This window comes from Leptonychotes weddellii, unplaced genomic scaffold (genome assembly GCF_054177405.1).
Source record: "Leptonychotes weddellii isolate Sample4059 unplaced genomic scaffold, ASM5417740v2 HiC_scaffold_2702, whole genome shotgun sequence".
Taxonomy (NCBI): Eukaryota; Metazoa; Chordata; class Mammalia; order Carnivora; family Phocidae; genus Leptonychotes; species Leptonychotes weddellii.
The window spans coordinates 1-13,215 of record NW_027863284.1 but is presented as its reverse complement, the minus strand read 5'-3'; the positions used below and the strand labels follow the sequence as shown (position 1 = coordinate 13,215).

General features: G+C 40.6%; 1 long non-coding RNA gene across 1 annotated transcript; it reads right to left on the bottom strand.

Moving 5' to 3' along the window:
* Positions 1–649: 649 nt before the first annotated feature.
* Positions 650–12,420, bottom strand: LOC145718980 (uncharacterized). Its single transcript, XR_014142128.1, has 2 exons — positions 11,694–12,420; positions 650–7,481 (listed from the first exon to the last, which is right to left on the bottom strand). It is a non-coding gene; the product is annotated as an uncharacterized LOC145718980 (long non-coding RNA).
* Positions 12,421–13,215: the final 795 nt, after the last annotated feature.

Genomic DNA, 13,215 nt, shown 5'->3' with positions numbered 1-13,215 from the left:
CTTCTGTTGCTTGCCCACTTTGGAGCCTAAAGATACCTTGCCATTATCTAGAAGTATAAAAGCTGAAGGCCCCCAGAAGGATCTAGTGCATCCTGAGCGGCAGTAGTTTTAATAAAAACTGTACTGATTCATTATGGTAAAAATTTACACCAATGAGGTGTCTCCACACATCTATATCATTTATACACACTCAATTTTAAAAAGGTAACTGGCACAGTTTTAAAGCAGACTCTTAAAAGGTAGAAGAGAATCAAATAAGGCAGAAAAATCAGTGAGACTGAAAAAGATACAGATGATGCAATAAGCCAGAACAGTCTCCTAAGGTTACTACAAGCAGAAATCAAAGAAGCGGCCATGAGATTCTACTGCATATAGGAATTGCCTGGGATGCTTGTTAGAAATGTAAATTTCTACACTCATAAGCCCAAGATTCCAGATTCTGTGGCTCTAGACTGGAAGTGAGAACTGCACATTTTTAATAAGCACCTAAGATAAGAGTGATATGGAAAAAAAAAAAAAAAGAGTGATATGGACATCTCAGGGTGCATGCTTTGTGACAAACACTGAGGCTTCAACAAGTACAAGAAAAAAGCCCCTCTAGACCAACCGTATTTCTTTCCCAAGATTCAAAAGTCACATGAGAAGTCAATTCTTATGAAAGGGAAAAAGGTGAAGGGGACAGAGAGATAGGAAAGCATCAATTATGGTGAATCACTCTTCAATTTTGAGAAGGTACAACAATATTTGTATTGTTCAAATTATCAATCCAGGGGCTATTCCAGCATTAGGTTTGCCAAATGGAATTAAGTGTATTCATTTATCCACAGCCATATTTACTAAGTGCCTACCTGTGGCAAGAATGGCAGAGATTCGATAAAATAGAAGACACGCCTTGCCCTAAAGCGACTCTCAACCTCCAGACAAAGAGAAAGCGGGCACCAGGAAGTACAGTAGGATGAAAGCCACATGTCCCTAAATGTGGTACAATACAGGTCTCCGGCGTTCACGACAAGGAAGAGCTGTCCTCCCGAATAGGTTACGGAGGAGGCAAGCAGCAGAGAGCCTTCGTGGAGGTGACATTTATGGTACATTCTTGAAGGGCACACAGGTTGCGAACAGGATTCTTGCGTGCAGGAAAGAGCACTCCAGGGCCATAAACAGTCTGCCCAAAAGTCTGCCGAGAGAGCCCTGACAATCTGAATAGCTAATATCAGCATCCAGTGCAGTAATAACGAGTCAGCCAGGCTCAAACTCCACCAAAGGAAACTGTATAAATGAATGTGGAAACACAGCCCCCTTCTCAGGAAACAGAAATTCCAACCGCTGGTTCTAAACTCCACTTAAAGGAAAAAATATATATATAAAAATCCTAAAAGCCAGGAAATGATGGTATAAAAACGCAGCAAAGCGCAGTCAGCAGGTATTTTTCCGGAAGGCAGCTGCCGGGCAGGTACCTCGCCCAGCATTCACACACTGTGGAACCCGGGCCCCTGGATCGGACTTTTGTAGGAGCTGCTGAGCCAGACGGACCACTGGCTAGTTTCCACAACACCCATCAGTGTTCCTTCTACTGCTCAGGTTCTCACCCTCATTCAAAGGAGACTCAAAAATATCATGTTTCAGGATGCCTGGGGTGGCTCAGTCAGTGAAGTGTCTGCCTTCGGCTCAGGTCATGATCCCGAGGTCCTAGGATCGAGCCCCACATCGGACTCCCTGCTCAGTGGGGAGTCTGCTTCTCCCTCTCCCCCTGCTTGTGCTCTATTTCGCTCACTCTCTCTCAAATAATAAAATCTTTCAAAAAAAAATATCATGTATCCCAATTCCTGAACAAAATTCAGAACTTTTGTAGTCTTTTGTACATGAGCTGGAGTTTTGTTTTTTGTCCCCTCCCCTGTACTGCCACCGCAGAGAAAACTTCTGATCGGCTGTTTTGTTTTTTTTTTTTTAACTAGAAAGCAAAGGAAACAAGTTTCTTGGCTGCCTCACTGTTATCAGTGATCCTTGGGATCCCTCTTTGAAACAACAGAAATGGGGACTCAGATCTCTCCCAGCCAGGCAAGACACGCAAATTTATACACGCAGACACCGACCTTTGCATCTTACAAAGTTAACTTATTTTTTTAAAACCAACACTCCCCCAGGAAGCCTTGCCAGTCCTAACAGTTTCCAGTGACTCAAGGCCTAAAAATGTCTCTGTTTCTTGCCTAAGACAGTGCTGCATTTAAGCACAACTGAAGTGGGTTTATGAGTTCAGCCTGCACTCAGTGCATTTAATCTCTGCACTGCTGTGCTTTTGCACAAAAGCAATCACTCCATGTCACTACGCTGTTCCTTCTTCAGTCCAAACTTTGTAAAGGTTCCCACACTCAAGGCAGATTACCCTGAAGCTAGGTGCTGAAGATTTGTTGTAACGTATGTTTGCTACACATAGTAAAAGTCTTAACATTTACTGCTCCATAACATATACTATTGCTTCTTTCAGGCCTTTTTTATGTTGCCCTAAGCATTTACTCTAAATCAAGAGAAAATTCTGAAGGGGGAAAAAAAGATTTTTAATCTATTTAAATGTTAGCGGCTTTCTATTACAGAAGATGGAAAAATACACTAAGAAATCATTTAAACCTCTGGAGGCCAACACTCTAAGCTGAACTGGACGATTTTTTTTTTTTGTACACTTGTCAAGTTAAACATATTTCATATTTATAAAATGCTACTTGAATTCTGCACTCTCAAAAGTAAGATTCTTAAGATACTAGGATCCTATGCTCAAAACACCCTTTGTTTCTGAAGTAAATGTTAGGAGATACTGGTGTATTTAAAAATGGTATTTGTTGATCTCTAACAAGTATTTCTAGAGTGCCAACTTTGTGAAGTACAAAGTTTGGGATGGTGGGAGCATTGCAGTTAACAAAACAGATAAAAATCCTGGCCTTTAAGAAACTTATGCTCCAGGGAAAATCCTATGTAGTTAACTAAATAAATGAAACAGACAACCTATTACACCGGGAGAGACTTGGTAAAATGATTAAATGAGAAACAGGGTGGAGGGTGGCGGATGGGTTGCAATTTTAAGTAGGCTGGTCAAGGAAGGCCCCTTCGAGAGGCAATATTTAAGCTCTAGGAGGTAGACAGGTGTACTTAGGGAAGGAGGGATCTGGCAGAAGGAAAAGCAAGGACAAAAGCCAGTATGGTTGGGGTGGAATGAGCAACAGGGAGAGCAGAAGTGAGGGATGAAGTCTGAGAAGTGACAGGGGACAGATCATGCAGGGGACTGTAAGCCACTGAGATGTGGGATGGAGAAGCCATTCGACGAGAGGTTTTATTTAAAGCATTAATGTGATCTGGCTTTTTTTTTATTGAGATATAAGTCACATATCATAAAATTCACTCTTTTAAAGTGCACAATTCAGTGGTTTTTAGTATGGTCACAAGGTTATGCAACCATTACCACTTCTCATTCCAGAACTTCATCAGCCCAAAAAGAAACCCCATACCCATTAGCCGTCACTCCCCTTACCCTGTCCTTCACAGGCCCTGGCAAGCACTCATCTACTTTCTGACTCCACAGATTTGCATATTCCAGTCATTTCATATAAATGGAATCACACTACGTGTGGCCTTTTGTATCTGGCTTACTTTGTCAGACATCTGGCTACTGTGATGGGTACAGGCTGAATGGAGGCAAAGACAGAAGCAGGGAGACCAGCAGAGAGATGAATGCAGTAATTCAAGTGAGAGATAAGAGAGGTTTGAAACAGGATGGGAAGCAAGATGGGAATAACAGTCGTATCTTGAGTACATGTGGGTAGACTGGATGGCAGGTAGGAGAAAGAAGAGTCAAGGACAAGGCGGGTTTTTGGCTGGAGCACCTGAATGGAGCTGACATCAACCCAGGGAGCAGGGCCAGGGGAAGTGGGAGGAAACGGCAGGGGCTGGATTCTGATGTTAAGTAAACCTGGGATGCTACCAGCTTTCCATGGGAAGATGCCACAAAGGAAGCTGGACAGGAGTCTGGAATTCAAAGGAGAGGTCTGAGCTGGAGATACACATTTGGGAATCTGAAAATGAAAACATTAATACCATGAAACTAGAGGAGATCACCAAGGGAGTAATTACTATAGAAAAGAGAGCACATCCAACCTAAGAGTCCTCGAGCATGTTAATATTTATAGGTCAGAGGGATGAGGAGCAACCAGTGAAAAAGCCTGAGAAGGAAACACCAATAAGGTAGGAGAACCAAGAATGGAATCTTAACAAACGGAAAAAGTTCTCATGGAGGAAGGCACGGTCAACTCTGCCCAGCGCTGCTGATGTGCCATGTAGCAGGGAGGACTGAGAATGAAGCACCGGGTTGAGGAACCGGGACCGTGATCAGCAGTCATTCACAGACCACGGATCCTCCCTCTGGCCCCCCCGGCACCCGGCCCCCCACCCCCGACACACCCTGTGCCGGAGGGAGGAGGGGCGCGCCTTTCCCAGGGCCGCTTTGCAAAGGCGCAGGGTGAGCGGAGTGGCGGGGGGGGGGGGGTCAAAGGCCCAACTGCAATGGGTTCAGGAGACAGAGGGAGGAAAGGGATTATAGTCAGGGGTAAACCCTTTTGAGGAGTTTAGCTATAAGGGGGTGGAGAAACAGCTGTAGTGGGCAGTGGGGCAAAGAGAGGGCTTCCTGTAAGATGCGAGAAATAAAAATGTAAAGAAGGAAACAGGATAAAGGAGAGGGCAGGGAAATGCTGGGACAGGTTGGAGGGAGACAGAATTACACACTTATCTGTCAGACAGCCTGCAATTAAAATATAAGTCATCTACTGATGTATGAAAAACAAGTAAGGATATGCTATCCACCCCCCACCCCCAGGAGACACAAAACCCATCATTTAAAAGGATCTGGATCTACTTTTCAAGGCTGAAGATACTGAACTGATTGTACAGGGAGGGTCAGGGTTAGGCTCTGGGCTTGGAGTCGTAAGAGCCAGGTTCAAAGACCATGACAAGTTACAACATCCCAGAAACTTCTTTTGACCTCCCCTTTACATCCATTAAATATGGATTAAAAACAACCTGTCCTTTCTACCTTACAGGATTGATGAGATAATCAGATGAAATATGCAAACACTGTAACTCTTGGGTGTCGTATCCCCGTAATGCGTTTTTAGTGCTATCAGAGAAGGAGGAATTGTATATGCTTGGTCTGATTCCAATACCCTACACTTTAGCTCCAAGGGGGGGGGGAAACAAAGGCAAAATCAAACATTTTTGGCAGAATAAGTATGAAAAAAATAGCTTTCTGATACTGTATTTCAAACACAGTAAGTTGTACAGGAATTATGCCCTAATTTCCACCTTTAAAAAACTCAACAACCAAAAATCTTTTAGTTTAGATTCAGCTGAGCCTGGGGCAAAAATAAAAAAAAAAAGTACACTAAATTTGACTGAAGGCATGAAGCCAGCCCATGCTTACAAAAAGATGTGACCTAGTATCTTTCCATGAATCTCTCTTACTCTTCATGGTCCCTACCACCTGCCAGGATCAACTCAACTCAAAAGACTATTTCGTCCTTAACTTCTCGCCCAATAATGGACATTGATTAGTCAGTGTTTAAAAGAAGGGTTTTTTTTTTTTAAGTTATTATCTTCATTTATTTTTAACTGAGGCTGCTTCGTGTATGGACCATAGTTCTTCTTAAAGAAAACACACCTTACAAGGAATCTTGATCAAGCCATTAACTTTTCTCCTGATTTTGTCAGGTCAAGTACGACACGGAGGTGTGGGCTCACTTTTTCTAATAAGAATAAGAGTATCTACGTATATCGAGGAACTGTTAACAGAAAGAATTCTGAGATGGAATTTATAGTAGACACCAAAGCTGAGCTGCCCTCATTGCTCAAGCTCCCCCTCAAATTTGGGCTGAACATTTTGGTAAGAATCCAGCTGGCCATGAGACCTCACAAGATTTTAAAGGAACGTGCAAGAGACAGAATACACAAGGAAATACACACACACCTATATATATGGACATATACATACACTTTTCCTTTAAAATATGTCTTTATCTCTCTATACATGCATCACTTGGCAGAGGAATCAGAGCTTCCTTGTGAAATCAATATGTATACCATATACAATTAAAAGGAAAAAAAGAGCTTAGTTATTTCTATTTATAAAGGTATCTTCACATTTATGACATATCGTTTGTAGACCAATAACATATTAGATACTTTACTCAGAATCCTAATCTCCCACTAAAACCTCGGTTACTCCCTAAGATAATTCCACTTTATAATGACCTACATTATAGAATTTATAGGAACAGATTACTCTGATGGATAAGCATAGCCACCTAAAGCTCCCTCAGTCACAAACTTCAGCATTATTGGGGAAAGGATTTATTTTGAGCAAGTGATATTTTTTTTTAAGTTAAAACACATTTAAGGCGCCCAAGTCATTTAAGCATCAGTTTTAATTTATTTTTAAAGAAAGTTTTATCATGATACATAGTACCCTAATTACCCTGGTAAGTATTAACAATATAATTAATGTCAGTTAACATTAATAACATATTAACTAATCTTAATTACTTAGGGTCATCAATATGATTACCCAGCAATAGACTACATTATAAAATCTTCACAAACTTAGGATTATCTGAGGAGTGTGGAGCTTCTCACCCTCACCCTATTGGAACCAGGCTACACTTTTTCTCAGATGACGGCATCTGCCTCTTACAGCTTCTCTGCCTCCCGTGCCCTTTGGGGAGGTGGCCAGTCATGTCCTGCTCCTGACAGCAAGTCTGTATCTAGCAGGCTCCCCCAACTCCATGCAGCTATCTATGTATTCTCAAAGCAGTAGAATTAGAGCCCCGTGCCCAAAGTGAAGCGCCTCTGTCCCAACCCAGCTGCATGGCCCCGGACAGACAACCCACGGAACCCCTTTAGGAATTCGTGTCCCTATCCATACAGTGAAAGAACTGGCCTGAGTGATCTCTAAGTCCCATCCAACCTTAAGACTCTGTGATGAATCTTGTTAATGGCTGGGGAAATTAATATCTAAGTTCATCAGAACTGTGCCCAAAGAAAGAACAGAGAAACTCTGACAAATGACCTCAGAGGTTCCTATACTTTGTGCATGGAATTTATAGTCTCCTATTTTTGCTATGTTGTGGACATTTGGGTCTTCTAGGCTCTTTGTTATATTTCTAATAAGTGAGGTTCTTATTAAATGGGAAAGAATTACATTAAGAGCTTTTTAAAAAAGAAAATTAAATATGACTCACATATACTTCTTCCACATAAAAGAATTCAAGAATTTTTCAAAAATCCAGAGTAAATTATTCCTTTATGAAAACTTTTGTTTCTAAATGCATTTCCATTTGATAGATCAACAAAATGATACCGTATACTAAAAAATGATTTACCTATAACTACATCATGACCATCAACCAAGCCAGCAGAGAAGAGCTCCTGAGATACGCCATCTGCCGTATCTGTCCAAATGTGAAATGAATATGTATTAGTAACCATAAAATAAAAATCAACAACCCAGTACAATGTAAAAGATATTTTTCATTTACAAAAATCACCCACGTGTGTTTTAATTCAACAATTCAGATTCTATCAGAAGGAAAGATCAGAGGTAATGTGAAATATATTTTGCCATATACAATTTGCATCTTGGTGTTTATTCAACAGAGGTTCTGTGAAATTATGATTTCATTTTTGGTGAACCAAAAAACATTTGCCCTTTGGCTACCACCTGACTTAATCCTCAAATGTACCTCTGTAAGTTAGCTCGTAACGGGTCCCAGTGACACTGCTTTTTTTTCTTGCCAAGGTCAATTCCATCCATCATCAATCCTTTTCTATCATTAGTAGCTACTGAGTCAGAATTTATGGCAAAGGTTGAACAGGCAGCACTTGACACAACCTTATATTTGGTACAAACAGCCTTTGAGCTTGTTGGGACTATTAAGATGAGCTATTTAAATTTATGCTATTAAGAAACTCCTTTAACATGACATTGATCATTTGATAGCAACAGATTCATTCTCTTAGAAAATGTGGCTGGATAAAAGAATGTAGTTTCTCAATGATAAGTGACAGGAGTTAGAAATCTCATAAAGATGGGACTGAACAGGCTGTAGCAAGTGAATATAACCAAAATCACTTAATTGAAAGGTTGTGAATGAACATGGTAATAAGTGAGAAGTTTGTTCGAAGACTTTGTAAAGAGAAAGTGATAAATGGCCATGTGCTCAAAAGAACCATTATGAACCCCTATGTTTCTACAAGGGAAAGGACATGGTCCCCACGGCCTTCTGACATTATCACAAATGTTCAGAACTACAACTGGCTCAGCAGCTGGTAATAACCTAGAAGGTTTGCCTTGAGTGTCTTCCAAAGTCAGTTAGCACCTCAACGTATTGCTGCTGAATCAAACAAGCATCTAAATTGAACTGCAGTTTGCTATGCCTAAGGCTGCCCTCAGAGTGTGTGCGCGCGTGCGTGAGTGCTCATGTGAGCGGGTCGCTGATGGTAAACTTATCTTTCACATTTGTGGGCTTTAATGTGCTTAGCCCAGTGTCTGACACATAGTAATCACTCCATCAGTGGTAGCCGTGATGATGATGCTCAGCCAAGGATCATCTGAAATGTACCTCATGCTCTAGCGCACTCTCTTTCTCCCTTTCATACACGGCCCAATTTCCAGGATCTCCAATAAAAAATTTGAGAGCCACTGTATACTTGTTGTACGTCCAGAGACGTTGTGGTATTCCATCATTTTACTCATCCCATTTTATCATGAATGATGTGGAATAACATGAAGGAAATGGAAAAGAAAAAGGTATCTTTCTCAACTATGAGATTCCATACAAGGTGGGCTTATGTTGGGGCTTGTCCTTACTATTAGAAGTACAAAAAACACCTTATAAAATTCCCTCAGGGATAAAATGATCCCATAGCATGGTATCTAGGGTCAGAGGCTCTACTCTGCATGCGATGTAGCTTTATGAAGTCGACTGGAACATTCTAGGCTCACAATGTCATCCTCCTGGATGCCACCAGAAACTTCACTACAAAAAGCATATTGAATTAAGGTGTCTACCTAGTAGGCACAGGGCACACAGCAGGCAGTGATTGCATTTCTATGGACTGATCATCTATTAAAGCATCTGGATGTGTTACCACCACCTCTAAAGTATCAATAAGATCTTACACCTGAGAAGGATCTACACTCACAGAACGTAGTTGAAAATGGACTAATCAAGCAAAGCCACATTGCGGGCTAGCACTAAAACAGTACCAAAGCAAAGGACATTCCCAGTGATTAAAGTTTACAGCATCTCTGGTTATTCTCAGGACTCCTGAATACCCCATGAGTTTCATTCAAACAGCACAAGGGCCATGCTGGCCATTTCTGGCCCAAAGGAGAAATATTCCATGTTTGTGTACCATTAACCAGTTAATCTGTATGCATGTAAGTAATGTGTCAGTAATAGTTCAGAACAGAAACTGGGAGGTAATTGGTAACATTTTTCTGTAAGCTGCTTAATGTTCCTAATGTGTAAACAGGGTTAAATCATCATAAATAATCACATATGCTCTGGTTTCCAGAATATACAGCAACATCATAAATGCAAAGGGCTTGCTCTCAAGTGAAGACCGAGAGTATCTGCTCTGTTTGTGTTATACGCCCTATGCCGTACGACACGTTTCTGAGCGCGTACAGCGCGGACACAATGCACATGCGCGCACAGTGCAGACAGCATCGGCAGCCACAGAGGGATGGCGATATATCCGTGGGGGTTCCGTTACTAACGGCCTGTGCTCACGGCCCAGGGAAGGCCGACGCTGCGGCTTCCATCTGGGAAACAAAAGCAGACTGGACCCACGACGGCGAACGAGGCTGCCAAAGCCAGCGCAAAGGGCCAGGTGATGCCGAGAGGGCCATTTTCTCCCCCAAAATCCTCAACTGGGAAATTCATTTCTTTGTTATCTCTGGAAATTCAAATTAATTTTTACTGCCACTGTCAGTTTTAGATCATTAGACGGGGAAAAAACCCTTGAGAGAAGACTTTGTTCTTTTAGTCACTGTATTTGGAACATTTATTATATAATTACTAGATTTTTTTTTTTTTTTACTTTTTTAAAAACCACAGCAGTCACTTTACTTTTAGGTTTGCACTTTACAAAACCACAAGGGAGAAGTCCTTGAGGGAGAGAGGTGTGGGAGTGGGGGATAGTAAAGAGGGGTATAATTCCTAGATTTTTATCATAACTATTGGCTGGTCAATATTCTTATATTATGACAAAATAGAGAGCTTTTGGATAATAGAAACTGGTGCTGTATGATTTCGTAGACTGACTCTAAACTGCCCAAGATGGATGTTCCCAGAAAGAAAGATCAATTAGCAAATTTATCAGGGCCTTATTTGCCTATATTTTGTAACAAGTACTTCATATGTTACTTTAATTCAAATATATTGGGAATCATTAAGTCTTTATGCTGACCGGGGACTAGACATCAGGGCCAGCGAGTCCATGCCCACTTTGGGCCCAGGAACATGTTCTGTTTGGCCAGCAGTGTTGTTTTTTTTAAAAGACTGAACGTGAGCAGACAGGACTGTCTGGTTTCCTGGAGTCCCCACCGTTTCCTCTGGTTCCTGTACACATCTGAGTTTGTGTCTTCTTACATTTCTAACAGCAGGGAGGTCAAAGCAGGTAACCCCTCGACCAAATATCACACCTTGAAGTTTCAGATTTTCAAAATTTTAGCAACTACGATTTATTTAATCAAATCAAAATTTACATGGAGCTCTAATACATGAAATAATTACAGAGTGTTATTAGCTTAATGTATATTAACATACTCAAATGTATGAGCCTAATGTATTTTAATAATATGCATTTTAGAAGATTTTCAATATAGATAGTGAGGCTGCTTTCATGTACTCAAAAATCTGAAACCAGAGGTCAGGGAGAACAATTAAGTCTCAGCATTAGCATCTGATTTTCACCTTTTTTGGGTTGTTCTGGTTATAAAGTAAAGAGTAGAAACAGCAATTTTTGCTTAACTACTAATCTTGTGGTTTCCAAAGGCTGTTCATATATGTTACTTATCCATTAAGTAACCAAAATTACTTGATATTCTCCTGCATAGCAGGCACTCAGTCAAGTGCTAAAGATACCAAGAAATGAGACATGCTTCCATGAACTCCAGGCAACCGGGAGCCAGGAAGGCAAGCAGTCTAGCCTTGAAGCTGTGAGAATGACAACATTCCTACCAAGCTCTATGGATGAGAGTAGAGAGGTAAAGTATAGCACTTTCTTGTGTGACATCTTATTTGTTGCTCACCTCTCCCTAGAACTGCTCTGTGCTACTCAGTACACTCATCACAGGGTCCTGTAGGCCCTGCGTCACCACACCAGTATTTCTTTTCATGGTCAAGCTAACATATTTCATTTGTATGTGTATATTAACGTGCAACATGTCACAGGAATTCATGTAGTCAGTACTGGTCCAGTTTGGATTCCCCGCAATTATTGCAAATCCTTCCACTCTTCCTCCCTTCCCTCCATCCTCCTTTCTTCATTTTTAGAGAAAGCAGTTTTGAATAGCAAATTATCACCACACACTTGTAATCAAGTTCTTCAATGCTCTTTGCAGCAATAAAATAATAATTTCAATTAAAACTTACCTCTTCCTGGAGTAAACTCAAATCGTATGTCATTAAGTTCCTTTCTGGAGTTTCTGAAATACATAACACATAGCACATTAAAATCCAATGAAGCACAGTTGAATCAAACTAAATATATTCCAATTTTTACAAGACGCTACTAACACGCAGACAGCATTTACAGTTTTGGGTTACCTCTGAGTACTTCCTCAAAAACAAGAGATGGTTATGACAATAATAAAGGGAGATTTTTAACTGATTGAATTTACCTTATATAAACATGTTATTTCACAAAATTCCAAAAATAAAATGTTCTTTCATAAAATCTACACTAAATCAATAACCTTAAATATAACTCCATAATTAGAAATTTCAGATTTTAGTCTAGGATAAATAATATTTGATACATTTTTCATATCTTTCCTGAAAATAGTATTTCATCAATTATTTTTCAAAGTGAAACACTCAGGAAAGATAGTCTCGGTGGTGAAGTTTATGACAATACTGTGCGTTACACCATGCAACAAAATGCCCACAAAAGGATATGTAGTTTGTTATTAAAAATTTTATCTATGGGGCACCTGGGTGGCTCAGTCAATTAAGGGTCTGCCTTCGGCTCAGGTCATGATCCCAGGGTCCTGGGACTGAGCCCGCATTGGGCTCCCCGCTCAGCAGGGAGCCTGCTTCTCCCTCACCCTCTGCCTGCTGCTCCCCCCTGCTTGTGCTCTGTCAAGTATAAAATCTTTAAAAAAAATTTTATCTACCTAGAGGGGGAATCCCTGAATGTTGTGAAATTATCCATTGAATAAACTTTTTTAAAAGTAAATACAAAATGCTTACATAAAACTGTAATATATACATATATATGTATATTCAATCCAAAAACTGACACTAAGGTAATATGGAACAAGTAAATACCTAAGATAGGAATTTTCCATTCACATTAATTTCAAGAAATAATATAGGGCAGTGAGCTATAATTAGAATGGTTTTAAATTCTCATAAGAACACTAAAATATTATGAGTAACTCTCAACAGATGCTACAATTAAAGTTAATAAAAATACCATAAGAAATTGCAGTAGGAAACAGGAAATAATAATTTCTACAAACACTCAACTATTTGCTCAGCTGCCAAGGGTCCAAGACAGAGATAGAGATGGCCTGAATACCCATCCCAAATAGCCTCCTCCTAGTGCCAGGAGAGTCTGATCAAATCCTGTTTAGTTCTCCAGTTTAGGACTCTAAAAACCCTGAGTAATATCTCCTGGTCTCCATGTACAGTGCCCACATCATGATGCCACCAGTCTCTGGGCCCTTCTTGGTCCCCAGCCTGAGCTTGGTTCTTCAGGTCTTATGATATCCTACCACACTAAATGCAGGAAGCCCAGAAAAATGACAAAGGCAAGGTCCCGACTTAGAGAAAGCCCTTCTCCCTAGAGAAGCTGGCCTAAGTCTGCACTTTTCCACAAGCAGAGAAGTAAGGGTCAAGAATCCAAGAGATGCCCAAGCCCAGGCCACAGTCATAAGAGCCTTAAACAACC